Genomic DNA, 14,426 nt, shown 5'->3' on the forward strand with positions numbered 1-14,426 from the left:
AGAGAGGTGATGACATTTCTTGGGACCTTCTTGCCAACCTGACCCTTCTGGTTGGCACCACCCAGAGCTACATTGCTTAGGCTTGAAGCCCAGGTGTGTTGTTGGGCTCTTCCCCCTTTATGAGGCCCATGTTTCTATGATGCCAGGTGGCAGCCCTTCATCAGCCTTTGGGCTACATCACTGTGGAGGTGGCTGGAGTCTCTTTTTTCATGCAAACTGCTGCCCAGTGAAACTTCATAAAGCAAGGCTAATCATGTTACTCTTCAGTTCAATCTGAGAAACTCTTTATTGTTTACAAGATGTAGACATTTTGACTAAAGCATTTCAATTTCCATATCCCCATCTCCAACCCCAACCTGGCTTTTTAGCCATGTCCTTTATTATTTCCTTCAGGGAACCTCTGTTATAACCAAACTGGGTTATTTAAAAAGTAGAAAAAGTACAGGTGTTCATAGGAAATTCAGTGATTTGTACTATTTTTTTCATCTTCACCTATTCAACTTCCATATGTGCTTCAAGACTCAAAACAAAGGCCCTATACTCTATGGTTACTTCTTTGTTTAGTTACATTTTATATCTACCAATAGAAGATGCCTTCTCCGGCCAGATATAAGCTTCTTGAAGTTCAAGCTATATTTCTGTGGGGCTCTAGGGGATAGGGCAGGGGTAGTAGATTTAGAAAATGAACTGGAATAGAGCTTTAAATTCCACATTTTGGGGACTTAGAGTAGAACTTGGGGGAGGGGCAGGGGAAGATTACAAAGGGAGCACAGTAGAATGTACTTATTATCTTGATTTGTAGTAATGGTTTATGGGTGTATACCTATGTCAAAACTTATCAAATTGTACACTTAAAATATGTGCAGTTAATTGTATATCAATTATACTTCAATACATTCATTTAAAAAGTGTACATTATTCAAATCCTCCCTCAGGAGCTCTTTCTAGAAGTAAGGCAATGAAACCAGGAATATATGCCTAAATGTGTCAGCAGACAAAGGCTTTAAAAATGCTAGACTTGTATTTGAAAGGCATAGAGAATTTTGCTTGGTTTCTGTAATTCATGGGGGTTCCAATGGGCTATCCTGATAGGAAGCCAGCTGATTTAAGGAATCCCAATAGGCATTTTCTTAATTTTATCCAACATTTCAGTACTGCCCCAACCACTCAACCAAGCTTTCATGTTGACTTTCAGCCATTGTGACAAGGCACCATCAATCATGGACCCTTTACCAGGAGGGTCCATGTCATAAGCCACTATATAAAGGAAATGATGGGTGGACTGCTTTGGACAAATGGATTTAGGGTAGGAGAGAGGGACAACAGTAGGAGCAGGTGGATATTGCTGTTTCAACCAAAACCTCGTACTGACCAGAGCTGAGGAACAGAAGATGGTGAAGGCCTGCAGATGTAGGTATTCAGCATGTCATCTGAAATATTCCCCACAGAGGCAAAAAGCAAGGAAATTATCTCTGAAAAGGAATGAGAAGACAAGGTATTGATGACATTTTCTGATTATAAAGGGGACTCTCAGGACTGAGGAATTGTCACCCATGCCTGCCAGTCTCCCAAACTGTCATGCCTCTTCATAAGCAAAGATCTCCTATCACCTTCTAAAGACTGGCCCCAGTACTTCTCTAACAATCCCTTCCCTTACCAACACCCACCCACCAATAAAAAACAACCACCCAACTCTCTCCCTGTTTCCCCATGAGTCCTGTGAAGAGCCAGGCTTTCTGTGCTCATGGCTTGTCTTCTTTGTGCTGTAGAGCCTCCTTCTAATCTTGTCCATGCAGTAAAGAGAGATCATACAAACCCTGGACTACCTCTTTGAGGTGGGACTCTCAAACTCTTTGAAGGTCTGTTATTTGATGGAATCTCTGGGAAACTGAGTTGGGAAGGTCCCTATATGAAAAACACATGGGTTTTTGGAGTGTATATCTTTAATATTCTTATTTGTCTCTTTAGTCAGCAGAATATGTCAATGTTTTGGTTGAAGAAGCTGCTTGAATCTGGGCTTTTCTGGGCCATGTGTTCTCCCACAACCAGCACTAAGAAAGGCTTTTGGTACAGGCCCAAGACCACCATAATCATCATTGATTATTCCTCTCCACCCCAGTGTCTCTAAATAAAATTTCTCTTCTTTCTCTGACAAAGGTGTGTTTGAGTGTTACTGTTCAGCTGAAGAGTGACGTTGGGTGACCTTAGAACCCTAGCCCTTCATGTAATCTGATGGGTGTGATAAGTAGAGGGAGAACCACATGAGTCAGGAGGAAATACGTAGTTTACCCTTTTTTTCCTGTTTGAAAGATTTACTATGATGTTTGTGGTTGGGCTTTGGTTTGGGATAAATCGAGGTGCTTTCTGGATATGATAAGGGCTTATTTGGTTTGATAGACCATCTAAACAAGTCCAGTGCAGGCTAAGACAGGTGAACCACCAGATCACCACAGTTCACACTTCTCATTCATTTGTTAGCAGAAATGAAGATGCTTGTTTTCCTAGAAACAAGCCCAGGTCATCCATCATGAAGTCCCGGAATTGTAAATGTGAGGAAGTGCAAAGACACAACATACGCTTACGAAGGCATATGTACATTTGGAACTCTTTAAAGGACAACATCCTCGAGCTTCTTCTGGTAGTATGCTCTAGATATCATGTAGTGTTTGGGCAATTTGGGATCAAATAATTCTTATAGCTTTATAGAATCCCTTGTGTAATTAAACGTGAACCTTGTATAACTTATGTAAAGGTACCAAATCATCTCTTACTCCCAATCCATTACCACTAAACTGCAAAAGTTCTGCTAAGCACAGCTTGCCTCCCCCCGAGAATCATAAATGCAATCTTTAAAAACCATTTACCAGCAAGACCAAAGCTAATCTGTAAGGTTGGGGCCTCACAACTCAATTCTCTATTTCCTTTGGAACATGAAAGATGCAGAAACTGCCTTATTCTTGTTCGGCTGACTTAGGTGGGCCCCAGGGTTTTGTCCTATTTCCTAGATGTTGATGAGCTTCTTGCATTTCTTTGATGATTGCTTTTGCTCTTTGGTGGTCACATTCGGTCTTAGTGTAGGGGTGCGGAGAGATGGCAATTTACTGCTTAAAGATGTTATGGCAGGTGTTCCTGGGTGCAAGAGCGGGGTGTCCTGAGGTAGTGTATGTAGTAATAATACAAGTCGCTCTTGTGGTAGCAGGCTGTAGTAATATAGCTATATCATTGGATATAAGCATGTCTTATGGTAGTAGGCCATGGTAACAGGTAACAGGGACCTCTGGTAGTAACTGGCTACAGTAATGGGTTATAAGTGTGTCTGGCAGTAGTAGGCTGTAATCATGTTGTGCATACACTGACATAATCTCAGGGAGAAGGCAAAGGCAAAGAGGTCAATAGCCTTCCCTGCGTCATTCTGGCGCAGTCCTCCACACCACCCTCACTATTTTTGCTACATTTACATAGGACATGTTTTACTATTGAATAATGCCCATGTGCCAGGTCCTGTTCACATGTCTATGTATTCTAAGAAATGTACACATAGTGTATATGGTCTAAGACATATAGTCCAGGAGAAAACCAGAATAAATCTAATAGTACCAGGAGATCTATCACATGTTCAAATTTGAAACTTAGAAGAAAATTTTGAAATTGATAATAGTGGAGAACTACAGGATGTGAAACATTTGAATCTTCTGTCTAGGGTATTTAATATTTATTGATGAAAGTCTTGTATGAGGTAAGCAACCATGACCCAAGTTATACCTTACAGCAGCTTTTGTGAGTTATACGAGGTGATAGGGCCACTCAAGAGAGCCCCGACAGAGTTATAGGGCCAGATAGCAGGTGTTTTATTCTTTGCAGGTGATAGCAGCCATAGTAAGTGAATGGCTCTGGCTTTGTTTTAGTTAAACTTTGCTGGATTTGGCCTGCAGACTGCAGTTTATCAGGCCCTACACTAGAGACTGTGGAATCATTATTTCATTTATCTCGGTTGTAGCATCGAGGTAATCAGGGTCCCAATTTCATAATTGAAACAGGTGGAATGATGAACTTGCTTAAGATCATACAGCTTAGGATGTGCTTGAATTAAGACCCACGTCAGAGTGGTGCTATTATACCTTCAAAAAAGTCACACAAACGAAGAGGTAGGTAGAGCTGGCTGGCAGGGTTCTATCTACCCTCATTCCTCCAGCCCCTGGGAGGTTGGATCCTTCTTCTCCGGATCTCACCTAAGTGTCAATATTATGCTTCCTTTTCCTAAGAGTTTCATTAACCCTTTGCGGTAGGTTGTTACTTCTACTCAGAGGCTTCTTCCTCTTTCTGGATACCTTTCTGCAGTAGGCTATCTTTATACTTGTCTTCATGGGACTAGTAATTTTATATTTCTGGTAAAAGGGTCTTTTAAGGAATACAGGGAAGTAGGGCTAGGGGACAGAACCTACTAGTCCTAAGCCAGATGCTACTCAGGCAATTAAATCAGTGACAGGAGGAGGCAGCTATCAGGTCAGGGCTTTGTATGATGCAACAAGCGTCATAATGTTACAGCCACCATTATCCTTTATAACTCATCATATCAGGTGCTGAAACTGGTCCCAGATTAGAGAGCATAAGCTTGTGAATCTGAGTACAGTCCCTCTTGCTCGGTTATAACTCATGACCTAACACTTTTCTCCAGTCTTTCTGCTTTTCAAAATTTTATAGTTGCCCATTATGGTGCGCTTTTAATACATTCTCCAATAACAGAAGATAACTCTCATAACTTATGTCCAAACTGGTGGCCCAAGAACCGAAACAGCCCACAAATATGTTTTCTTTGACGTCCTATGCAGGCCAATGTGGAGTGAGCAGAAAACATTTGGATTAGTTGCCACCAAGGAAAAGTCAGGAACTTTCATGTAAAATCTAGATATTTGACTTCTTGGTTGCTCTTAAAAATGTTCAGTGTCTATCAATACTAGATTTTAACTGGCTTGCACTCAGAAGCATCTTTCGGAAGAGGCACGTACTTGTCAATTTGCCTGTCTCCACAAATCCCTGCTTGTGTTACTTTATACTACCTGCCTGAGCTCTGAAGATATTTGATTTTGTAACCTCTCTCCTAAACTTTTGGTAGCTAGCACTACCAGCTGTGTTGGTTCCATTGCTCTCTTGCCCACATTTATCAAACAGTAAAGAGGACAGTTTGATATTCTAGGTAGGGGATCCAAGGACAAGCATCTGGAATTGTATACAGGGCAACCTGCTTTTTGGATCTTTATTCAGATCACTGGGACCACACATTATCAAGTCTATCTCATTGCTAGCCTCAGAATCCCTTCTTTTTCCTGAAGAATAGTTTAAAATTAATGAGGAAATTATAAGAATTATAACCACAGAGAAGAGAATCAGTTGTCTGTCTGGATGTGACTTGGGCTCCAAATTGGGACAGAAGACTCCTAACACATTGTAGTCCTCCTGCCCCTGACACTTACTATTATTTTTTGGTGCATATAACACTGTGTTCTCTAAATGCTTTCTTGATAGCTGGGACTGCAAGAACATTGTGTTAGGCAGAGGAATTGCCTTAAACAGGTCCTGGACCTGTGAGTCTTTTTCCAGTTTTGTGATTCCCTGAAGGGCGGGGACCCTGACTGATCTCTACCTGCATTGTTGGTGTATGACAATAACAATGGCGGCGATGAGATGATAATGTTGGAGCAAGACAACTCACTGGATTATTCGTTTGTGTATATTCTCAATATATTTCCCCTCCCCTCTTTGAAGCAGAGAGCCACATTTTCATTGTGTGTTTTCCTGCTTTGGGTGGGGGATGAAATGAGCTCTTTGTACATAATTCCCTTCCTGAGTTTTTGGTATTCAAAATCTATAATTCCCTTGCTGAGTATTTGATATTATTGGCATGTTTTGAGAGCAACTTAATTTTATCTCACCTTCCAATACAACCTGAGATAAGAACTTGAGTCCAGGCTTTGTAATGGGAGGTAGATTATAGGAAGCAGAAGGGAGGGGACAGGCCACGTGGGACAGGGAAGGAAGAGAATAAAGAATATGTTACTGAGCTGAGTATTGTCATCAGCAACTGGGGTTCAATCCTGCTGGAGACCCTCTGAGAAACTGTAGAATGCACCTTGGAATTATCTCTCCAGATGCGGGGAGGCTGGGACATGTAATGGATTTCCATCCTCTCCTAGTTGAAGGTTTCCTCTGGGAATGTTAACTGCCCCTTGGGCTGCCTAGCACCTTTGATAGGTAGGAATACTTGCTCCCTGATATATTATTCTCTGCTTTTTTAGGGCCTCAGCCAAAACAGAGACAGAAAATGCATCATGCTAACATTGTTGTATGTATGTGTATGACTACATAATATTCTATCATTTTGTTTTATACAATCTATGAACCAACATCTTACATTTACTGCAGTTCTAATTATTTTTATTAAAATGTATACAAAAATTTACATCTTTGTTCAGTATTGTCTGTATTTTTTATATTTTCTTAGGATACAGCTTATAAAAGTGGATTTATAGGGTCAAATGGGTTATGTGTTTTCTAAATTGCTTTTCAGAGAGGTTTCATTGACCTGTAGTCCCATCAGCAGTGTGAGAGAGCATTAAAGGTGAACTTTGGCAATGACCTGGCATGGGTGACTAAGAGAGGTTGTAAACTCTTATTGCTCAGAGGACTTTTAGCACAGTGGAGGCCTCTATTTATTTGGGGTAGGTTAGAGCACTATTCTATGTGAATAGAAAATGTATGAAGGACATTCATTCCGGATTCCTTGTCTTCCCTGGATTCTAAAAGTGCTTCTTTATAGTATCAGCTGAAATAAGCATATACAAAACACATAAAATAGATTCTTCAAAGATAATTCCATTTTGAGATATTTAATAGAGTTTTCAAAGGTTCTGAATTTACCTTCCCATCATTACAACCTTATTTTCTGTGTATCCATGTACTAAATGGGTTACCAGGTGTTCCATGTTCAAATTTCTAAGATTATGTGGGAAATGATAACCCAGATACATATTAGAACTCTTGAAATTTTAATTTACATGACCAAGCACCTTGTAGAAGTTCTGACAGTTGATTGATAGAATTGGAGCCCAGTTTCCCTTTGTCCCTTTTGTTTCCCAGGAGTTAAACTAGAAAATCAGAGGAAAAGATTAAAAAATGGAGATCAAGAGAAAGAGGGAAAAACAAAGACCAGAATAAACAAAATTTCAATTCATCCCCTGGATCAGTGAGCACAAGCCATGCTTCTTGATTCGAACTCAGGTGAAGGGTGAAATGCAGCCACATCTATATTTTCCAATGCCTTATCTGTCTCCCTTTGCTTCTCTTTGCTTTTCTTATTTTATAGGCTCAAAGCACCTTCATGTCTATCATCAACAATAAATGGGCCTGGTATCATTGGAAATGTGAAAAATAGAACGTAAGAATTTTCAACCCCCTAAAGAAACCCTGGCTCCTCCATTATCTCTGAGGTTTCCCATAAGATCTCTTAAAAGTTTGTTGTTTTCCAGTGAGAACACATGGACATAGGGAGGGGAACATCACACACTGGGACCTGTTGGGGAGTGGGGAGCAAGGGGAGGGAGATCATTAGGACAAATATCTAAGGCATGTGGGGCTTGAAACCTAGATGACAGGTTGATGGGTGCAGCAAACCATTATGCACATGTATACCTATGTAACAAACCTGCATGTTCTGCACGTGCATCTCAGAACTTAAAGCAAAAAAAAAAAAAAAAAAAAAGGGTGTTGTTTTAATGGAAGAGGTGAACTAATTTCCAAACCAGTTGATCCCCACCACTGTCTAACACAGGCCATTCCTCCAGAGCACCTGGGGGAGCTGTTGTGCCTGGCACCAGTCTCTGGCACCAGTCTCTTTCCAAGAAGAATGTGAACATGAACATATATACCCAACCATCCAGAAACAAGGTTCTTAGTACGTACTGTCACAAGAGCAGGATGTTTGAAATTGGTATGGTCCTAGAGTTTTCAGAACTATGGAGGTCAGTGGAGCATGGGGGCAAAATGCAGTGTTCATTGCACTGTATTCTGTTGCCTCTCCAAGCTTCTCCTTTTAAGCACAACAACTCGCTGAAAGTGTTTTGTTTCATGATGAGATCTGCAGATAAAATAAGTGAAAAACGTGCTCACTTCGGCAGCACATATACTAAAATTGGAACGATACAGAGAAGATTAGCATGGCCCCTGCGCAAGGATGACACGCAAATTCGTGAAGCGTTCCATATTTTTAAAACCAAACACTGCATGTTCTCACTCATAAGTGGGAACTGAACAATGAGATCACTTGGACTTGGGAAGGGGAACATCACACACCGGGGCCTATCATGGGGAGGGGGGAGTGGGGAGGGATTGCATTGGGAGTTATACCTGATGTAAATGACGAGTTGATGGGTGCTGACGAGTTGATGGGTGCAGCACAGCAACATGGCACAAGTATACATATGTAACAAACCTGCACGTTATGCACATGTACCCTAGAACTTAAAGTATAATAATAATAAAAAATAAATAAAAAAAAAATAAGTGAAAAACGAAGCCCTCCTAAAGTAATAAAGAGAGAGCACCTTAGGAAGAAGAGATACAGACAAAATCTCTTTGCCACAGTATGGCTTATATTTTAGTTTTCCCAATTTCCTGGGAGTTTTATTCACTGATATTTTCCAAGAACCTAGACCCATGGCGAGAACAATAGATGATCAATAAATACTTGTTGAACAAAAGAATGACTCCAGTTCCAGGGCTAGTCCTGGCCACTCTTTGATCACTTGGTCCCTCTGTGATTTCGTTTCCTCATCTGTTAATGTCTGCTAGTGGGTGGGAGGAGAGGGGAAGGTTGTAATAGCCAGTCCCTGAGATCCTCTCTATTTAGGATGGTGTGTGGTTTCCATAGTCAAGGTCCTAGTTGGTTAAGTGACTTAAGTAGGCATCTTCTTTACTGTTTCCCAGAATAAACTAACCCATATAGGAAAGAGAACAGTTCCATTCCTGAGTATGGGCATCAGAGTATGAGCAAGTTGAATCAAAGTAGATCTCTTTCAGTTTTGGCTTTGCCCTCTGTTAATTTCAAACTGTCCCTGAAATTCATATACATGGCAGTAATATGGTTCTAGTGTTTCTGTAGGTGAATAAATTTAATCCCATCTCTGTAAGGCAGCCTCTAGTTTGGCCTGGCCAGTGCTCCTTCCTGTTTGCTTTCTGTTCCTCGTCACGCTTTCCGCTCCTATCAGTATCACATAGCAATGATTTCTCACCCTGGCAGTGGCAGTTCCTTCCAGTAGCAGCCAGGGACACCAGTTTGCAGTTTTGTCAACACTTGTAGAACTAGGTCCATTGTTCTCCCACAGAAACACCATCGGCCGTCATCTGGCTCAGGGGTTTGGGTCCCAGCATGGTGAGCCCTCCCCTTCAGCCCCAGCAGAGAAGCAGCTCCTTTTCTAAGGGGTGCAGATCAGCTCTGTGAGTGTCTCCCTTCAAGCTTTTAAGTTTTATAATTCTAATGCTCCCTTGTGTTCCCCTAGACTAAAGATATTAGCTGCTTATAATTGCTACCTCTTCGATACCTTAATAATATCCCCTTTAGCCTTTTCTGTTCCTAATACTATTAATAATTCTTTATATTAAATTCTCTCTGTTAAAATAACTGGTGTGATTTGTTGTCTGAGACTAGATCCTGACTGATATATGCCCTGGAACAAGGGGTTACCCCATGAGGTCATAGGTTCCTGGGCATATCAGGTTCTCTGCTTGTATGCAAGTGAAGTGGCTCTAGTAGGCCAAAGGTGGCCTTCCAAAGAGGAGTCACCCATAGGGGTCACTTGGGAAGAGAAAGCACAACAAAACTGGAGAAGTGTGCAAAGAACCTCCTGGGAGATCTGCACAGAGATGGCGGTTTCAGCTATGTGGACATAAAAAAGCCAACTTACCGTGCCGACAGGCTGTAAGGGCCAGATGGGTGATTCAGGCATGGTGCTTTGGGAGTTCCAGGAAGGGAAATGTCAATAAAGTTAAGGAGAATCAGAAAGTTTCTCAGAGGAGGTTGAGTGGGAAAGATAAACAGGGCTTTTCAGTCTGGAAAACTAGCCACAAGCAGGGAGCCTCATACACAAGGCCAAGGAACTTAGCTTTGCTTCTGTGTGGGCATCTTATCATGATATCGCCCTCAAAGGTCATACTATATATATGACTCAGTCACCGTGTACACCACCCAGCAGGCCCCAGGAATAAGTCAGGGTTGTGACAAAAAGACTTGTTTGCTAAAGAAAGGGACTCGCCTTTCCCGCACTAGCTTCAGATGATCCTGAGATGGCACCCTGTCTGTGGGCTACTTTGAGAAGAGACATCTGACTTGGTTTAATTTTTAGCAAAATCTGCAATTGATAATAGGATGTCAGACAGTAGGAGGAGTGTTGACGGGTGATCTGCAGACAGTGCTGGTCATGACATTTGGCTTTCCATCCCCTTTGGCTTTCCACCCATGCCATCTTGATTTCTTTAGTGAAACAACTAAGCAATTGGACACACCTTGTTTGAATGCCTACTCCATATCTCTCCCAGACCCAGCTGGGGATAGTATGCATCATCTCCTTTACATAACAGATTTTCCAGGATGGTCTCAATTGAAAATATGTTGGGTTCGGAGTATCCAAGTATGCAAGAGCTGCTAATTCATGCCTCAGTATGTCTCTCTCAACATTTAAATAACAGAAGTAATACCTTGGCCTTAAAAGCCAAAAAAATTGGTGCAGCTCCAAATAAAAGTAATAAATATATTCAGCCACAAAGTCACAGTGGCTTTGTTGCACAACATTAAAAGGCACAGGTCCTTCCCTCAAGGGGCCTGTGGTTTAGTGGGTGAAGCTTCCTTGTCTTGCCTTATGATTTGGTGTTTTTCATGCCAATGTAGGCAGCTATCATAGAGGTAGGAACAGGTGAGCGATCTCCATCTTTCCTTGGTCCTGTGGGTAAAGGGGAAAGGAAAGGAAGAGGGCAAATAAAGTGTGTGATGATGGGGGGACTTTCTGGAAAAATAGGGGATTGCTGGTTTCCCCACGTTGGTGATTGGGCCTGGCAGACATGGCCCTCCTGGCAGGAATGAGGCTTAGAGAGAGTGAGAGCAAGTATGCAGGAGGCTGCTGAATCACTCGTGAGAAGTGAAGTCCCCATTGTGACTCTTATCTCCAAACCCCACTTGCTCAGCGTGGGCAGGGGTTCAGAATGAGGTTCTGCCTCTGTCCTCAACTGGGCATTATGGAATGTGGAAGTACCAAAGGGGTAGAGGAAGGTGGAGGTGGAGAAGTTCTACAGAAAGAAGAAGAATGTGAAGGCGGAAGCAGAGGGAGAGCAAGAAGAGAGGAGAGGGTTGAGGAGGCAAGAGGAAAGGGACAGGAAGGCCTAGAAGACAAGAACAGCACCAGAGGGCCTTGGTTCCCTGTCTCCAGGGGCAAAGGCATCCCGGGTGGACCAGGAACCTTTGCTCCCTTTTGTCCTTACCAGCCCTGGAGAAGCACATCAACCCTCCAGGCTGTCCAGGCCCAGAGTGGGCTTTGGGAAGAAGGCTTAGAAGGAGCTTTATTGGAAGGCCTGGGGGCTTTCCATAGGCTGCAGAAATCATTTGAGGGCTGGGGAAAGATACTTCTCAGGCCCCTTCCTGCCTCCAGGAGCCTGGCCTGCCTGGCTGTTGGCCACAAGAGCAGGGCCCATCTCTCCTCCCCACTGCACACCCCGCAAGCCAGTCATCTGCCTTTTTTTTTCCCTCCCCCCTCTACTTCCCCACCCCTTCAAGTTCTCAGAACTCGCTCCCATTAGATTCCAGGAAATGGCTGGTGCAACTTTGTAACCAAATCCGCTCAAATCCCTTTGTATATCTTTTCTGCTCCCTTGCCCCCTTCTTGATGTCCTTCATGGTTGTGTCCGGTTACAGAGTAGAGACCGGCCAGGGCAGGCTGGCCCTGGCACATGCCCTGGCCCTGGCACATGCAGTCAGATCTGAGTCAGGCAACAGCACCCAGGGCCAAATTGTGTCAAAGCAAAGTGAGCTGTTCAAGTCTGGGGGACCCTGACCCTTTTCCCACTCCACCAAGAATTTATCTGCGCAACGTTGGGCATGTTGTTTTTGCTCTGGGGATCTCAGCTTTTCTCACCTGCAATGTTAGGAGAACCTGCCTTTGGCCAGCTCCATGATTTATTGGTGACAGTCAGGTGGGAGAAAGCATATGTGTCTGGCAGGACACCTGGAGGACAGAGGGGTTTCTGACTGAGCAACTTCTGTGTGGAGACCCAAGACCCACAGAATTCTAGCCCAGGCAGGGGTCTGCCCCTCTCTCACTTGTGGGACCCTGAAGCTGTCATTTGACAGCAGAAATAGTGATGCAGTGTAGGCCTTCTGCCTGCAGGGACACTTCTTTTTCACAAAAATTTGTGGAGTTTTACAAGGCCTTGGTGTGGGTACCAGAGATCTTGCTAGCAATTCAGAGGGCAGGCACTGAGCCTCTTGCCAGGGCTCCCCACTATGATTTAGGCCAAGGCTGGGACCAGGCAACAGGTGGCTTCCGGTGCAGCCTGGGTGACTGATTCTGGCCAGGGCAGCATCTGGAAGCCTGTCAGGGAGATGGTTGTGGACAAGATTCTATTCTGGGAGGGCACCAGAGTGTCCCAGGCGAAAGGTGGCCAGCTGAGGTATGAAAAAAATGGATCAAACATCTGCAGAAATAAAATTCTGCTTACATATTAAGTCTGGGGAAGAGGCAAAGAGAAGAAAGCAGACAGGAGGAAAATGAGGGAAAGTTGACAACTGAAAAACTCTTCAGACATGTATTTAGGGGTTTAGATATGAGTGGATGCTCAAAATGAAGTCATCTGTGTAATCCGGTGTCCAGATGAATGGGAAGAACAGAGCCGGCCCCAGCTAGGTTCCCAGTTAAAGCTTGGTGTTCTTTTCCCTTCCATGGATTCAGGGAACTTCAGTGTGGAAAGGGGCTTGTTGAAAAACTGCTTAGGGTGGGCGCGGTGGCTCACGCCTGTAATCCCAGCACTTTGGGAGACTGAGGTGGGTGGATCATTTGAGGCCAGAAGTTCGAGACCAGACTAGCCAACATGGTGAAACCCTATCTCTACTAAAAATGCAAAAATCAGCCAAGTGTGGTGGCGCACGCCTGTAATCCCAGCTACTCAAGAGGCTGAAGCAGGAGAATCACTTGAATACGGGAGGCGGAGATTGCAGTGAGTTGAGATTATACCACTGAACTCCAGCCTGGGTGACAGAGTGAGACTCCATCTTAAAAAAAAGAAGAAAAAGAAATATTGCTTGGTCCACCCTAAAATGAGGGAAGTGAAGCCCAGGAGGGTCCCATACCTCAGTGCCTATACGACCCTAGACTGTGGAGAGAGAGGTGGCCATCCCTCCTCATTAGGGGCTTTCTTGGAAGTAGGGTCTCAGGAGCAATGAGGGAGATGGATTTGAGGAATAGCCTAAGGATGAGGCTGGGGAGGGGCTGGACAGGTAGGTTTCGTCAAGGGCCTATGGCAGCAGTTCTCCAAGTGTGGTGCTTGAACCGGTAGCATCAACATGACCAGGAAATTTGTTAGACATACAAATTCTTAGTCCCTTCCTGACCTGCTAAAGCAGGACCCGGGGTGGGGGCCCGCCACCTGTGTTTTAGGAACCCCCCAGGTGATTCTGATGCTCTCTAGAGTTGGAGAACTGCCAGCCTCAGGTATTCAGGTGGGGCATGTTAGGAGGCTTAGTGCCATCTTGACTGAAGATCATTTGAAATCCACAAAGGAGGCTCCTGAGAGAACTCTTCCTGTTCTTCCCTTCCCTCTCCATCAGCTACAGTGTTCTTGGATCTCCTTCCAGCTGGGCACATCCCATAGCCACCCCTCTTGGGCCACAACCTTATCTGCTTGTCCTAGATAAAGAGTGAATTGGCCTAATCAGTCTGGCCGGACTGGCTGGCTCCAGGGAGGTCTGCTGGTGGTGCCACTAATAGGAATGGAGCCACTCACACGGCTGACCCCCTTCCCCACCCCATGGGCCCTGTCGCCACTGCCATCTCTCCTCTAGAAAATGCCAGGCCTCGGTTGCACTTTCCCTACTTTGCTAATCAACCCTCAGCAACTTTATTCCCAAGACAGATAAGGGGTGACTATCTAGGGCTTCTGTGAAAATCACCATGGTCAAAGCCTCTGTCAAGATCAGGCTGTCTTTTGGGTGGCTGCTGAAGGAAAGCAAGAGGAATTGAACCGAAACTATGTGAGCCTGGCCCCACACTTAACAATATGCATTTGCACCTCTCAACAATCTTGCAAGAGAACAGACACTTGGAATTACTGCAGATGCTCTGCCTTCACTAAGGATTCTGACTGCCTTTTAGCCACTGCCTTGCTTGCTATAA

General features: G+C 43.9%; 1 non-coding gene across 1 annotated transcript; it reads left to right on the forward strand.

Moving 5' to 3' along the window:
• The first annotated feature begins 8,155 nt into the window (after window positions 1–8,155).
• Window positions 8,156–8,262, forward strand: LOC112426568 (U6 spliceosomal RNA). Its single transcript, XR_003017955.1, has one exon. It is a non-coding gene; the product is annotated as a U6 spliceosomal RNA (small nuclear RNA).
• Window positions 8,263–14,426: the final 6,164 nt, after the last annotated feature.

The sequence above is a fragment of the Macaca nemestrina genome, chromosome 11 (assembly GCF_043159975.1).
Source record: "Macaca nemestrina isolate mMacNem1 chromosome 11, mMacNem.hap1, whole genome shotgun sequence".
In the NCBI taxonomy this organism is placed as follows: domain Eukaryota; kingdom Metazoa; phylum Chordata; class Mammalia; order Primates; family Cercopithecidae; genus Macaca; species Macaca nemestrina.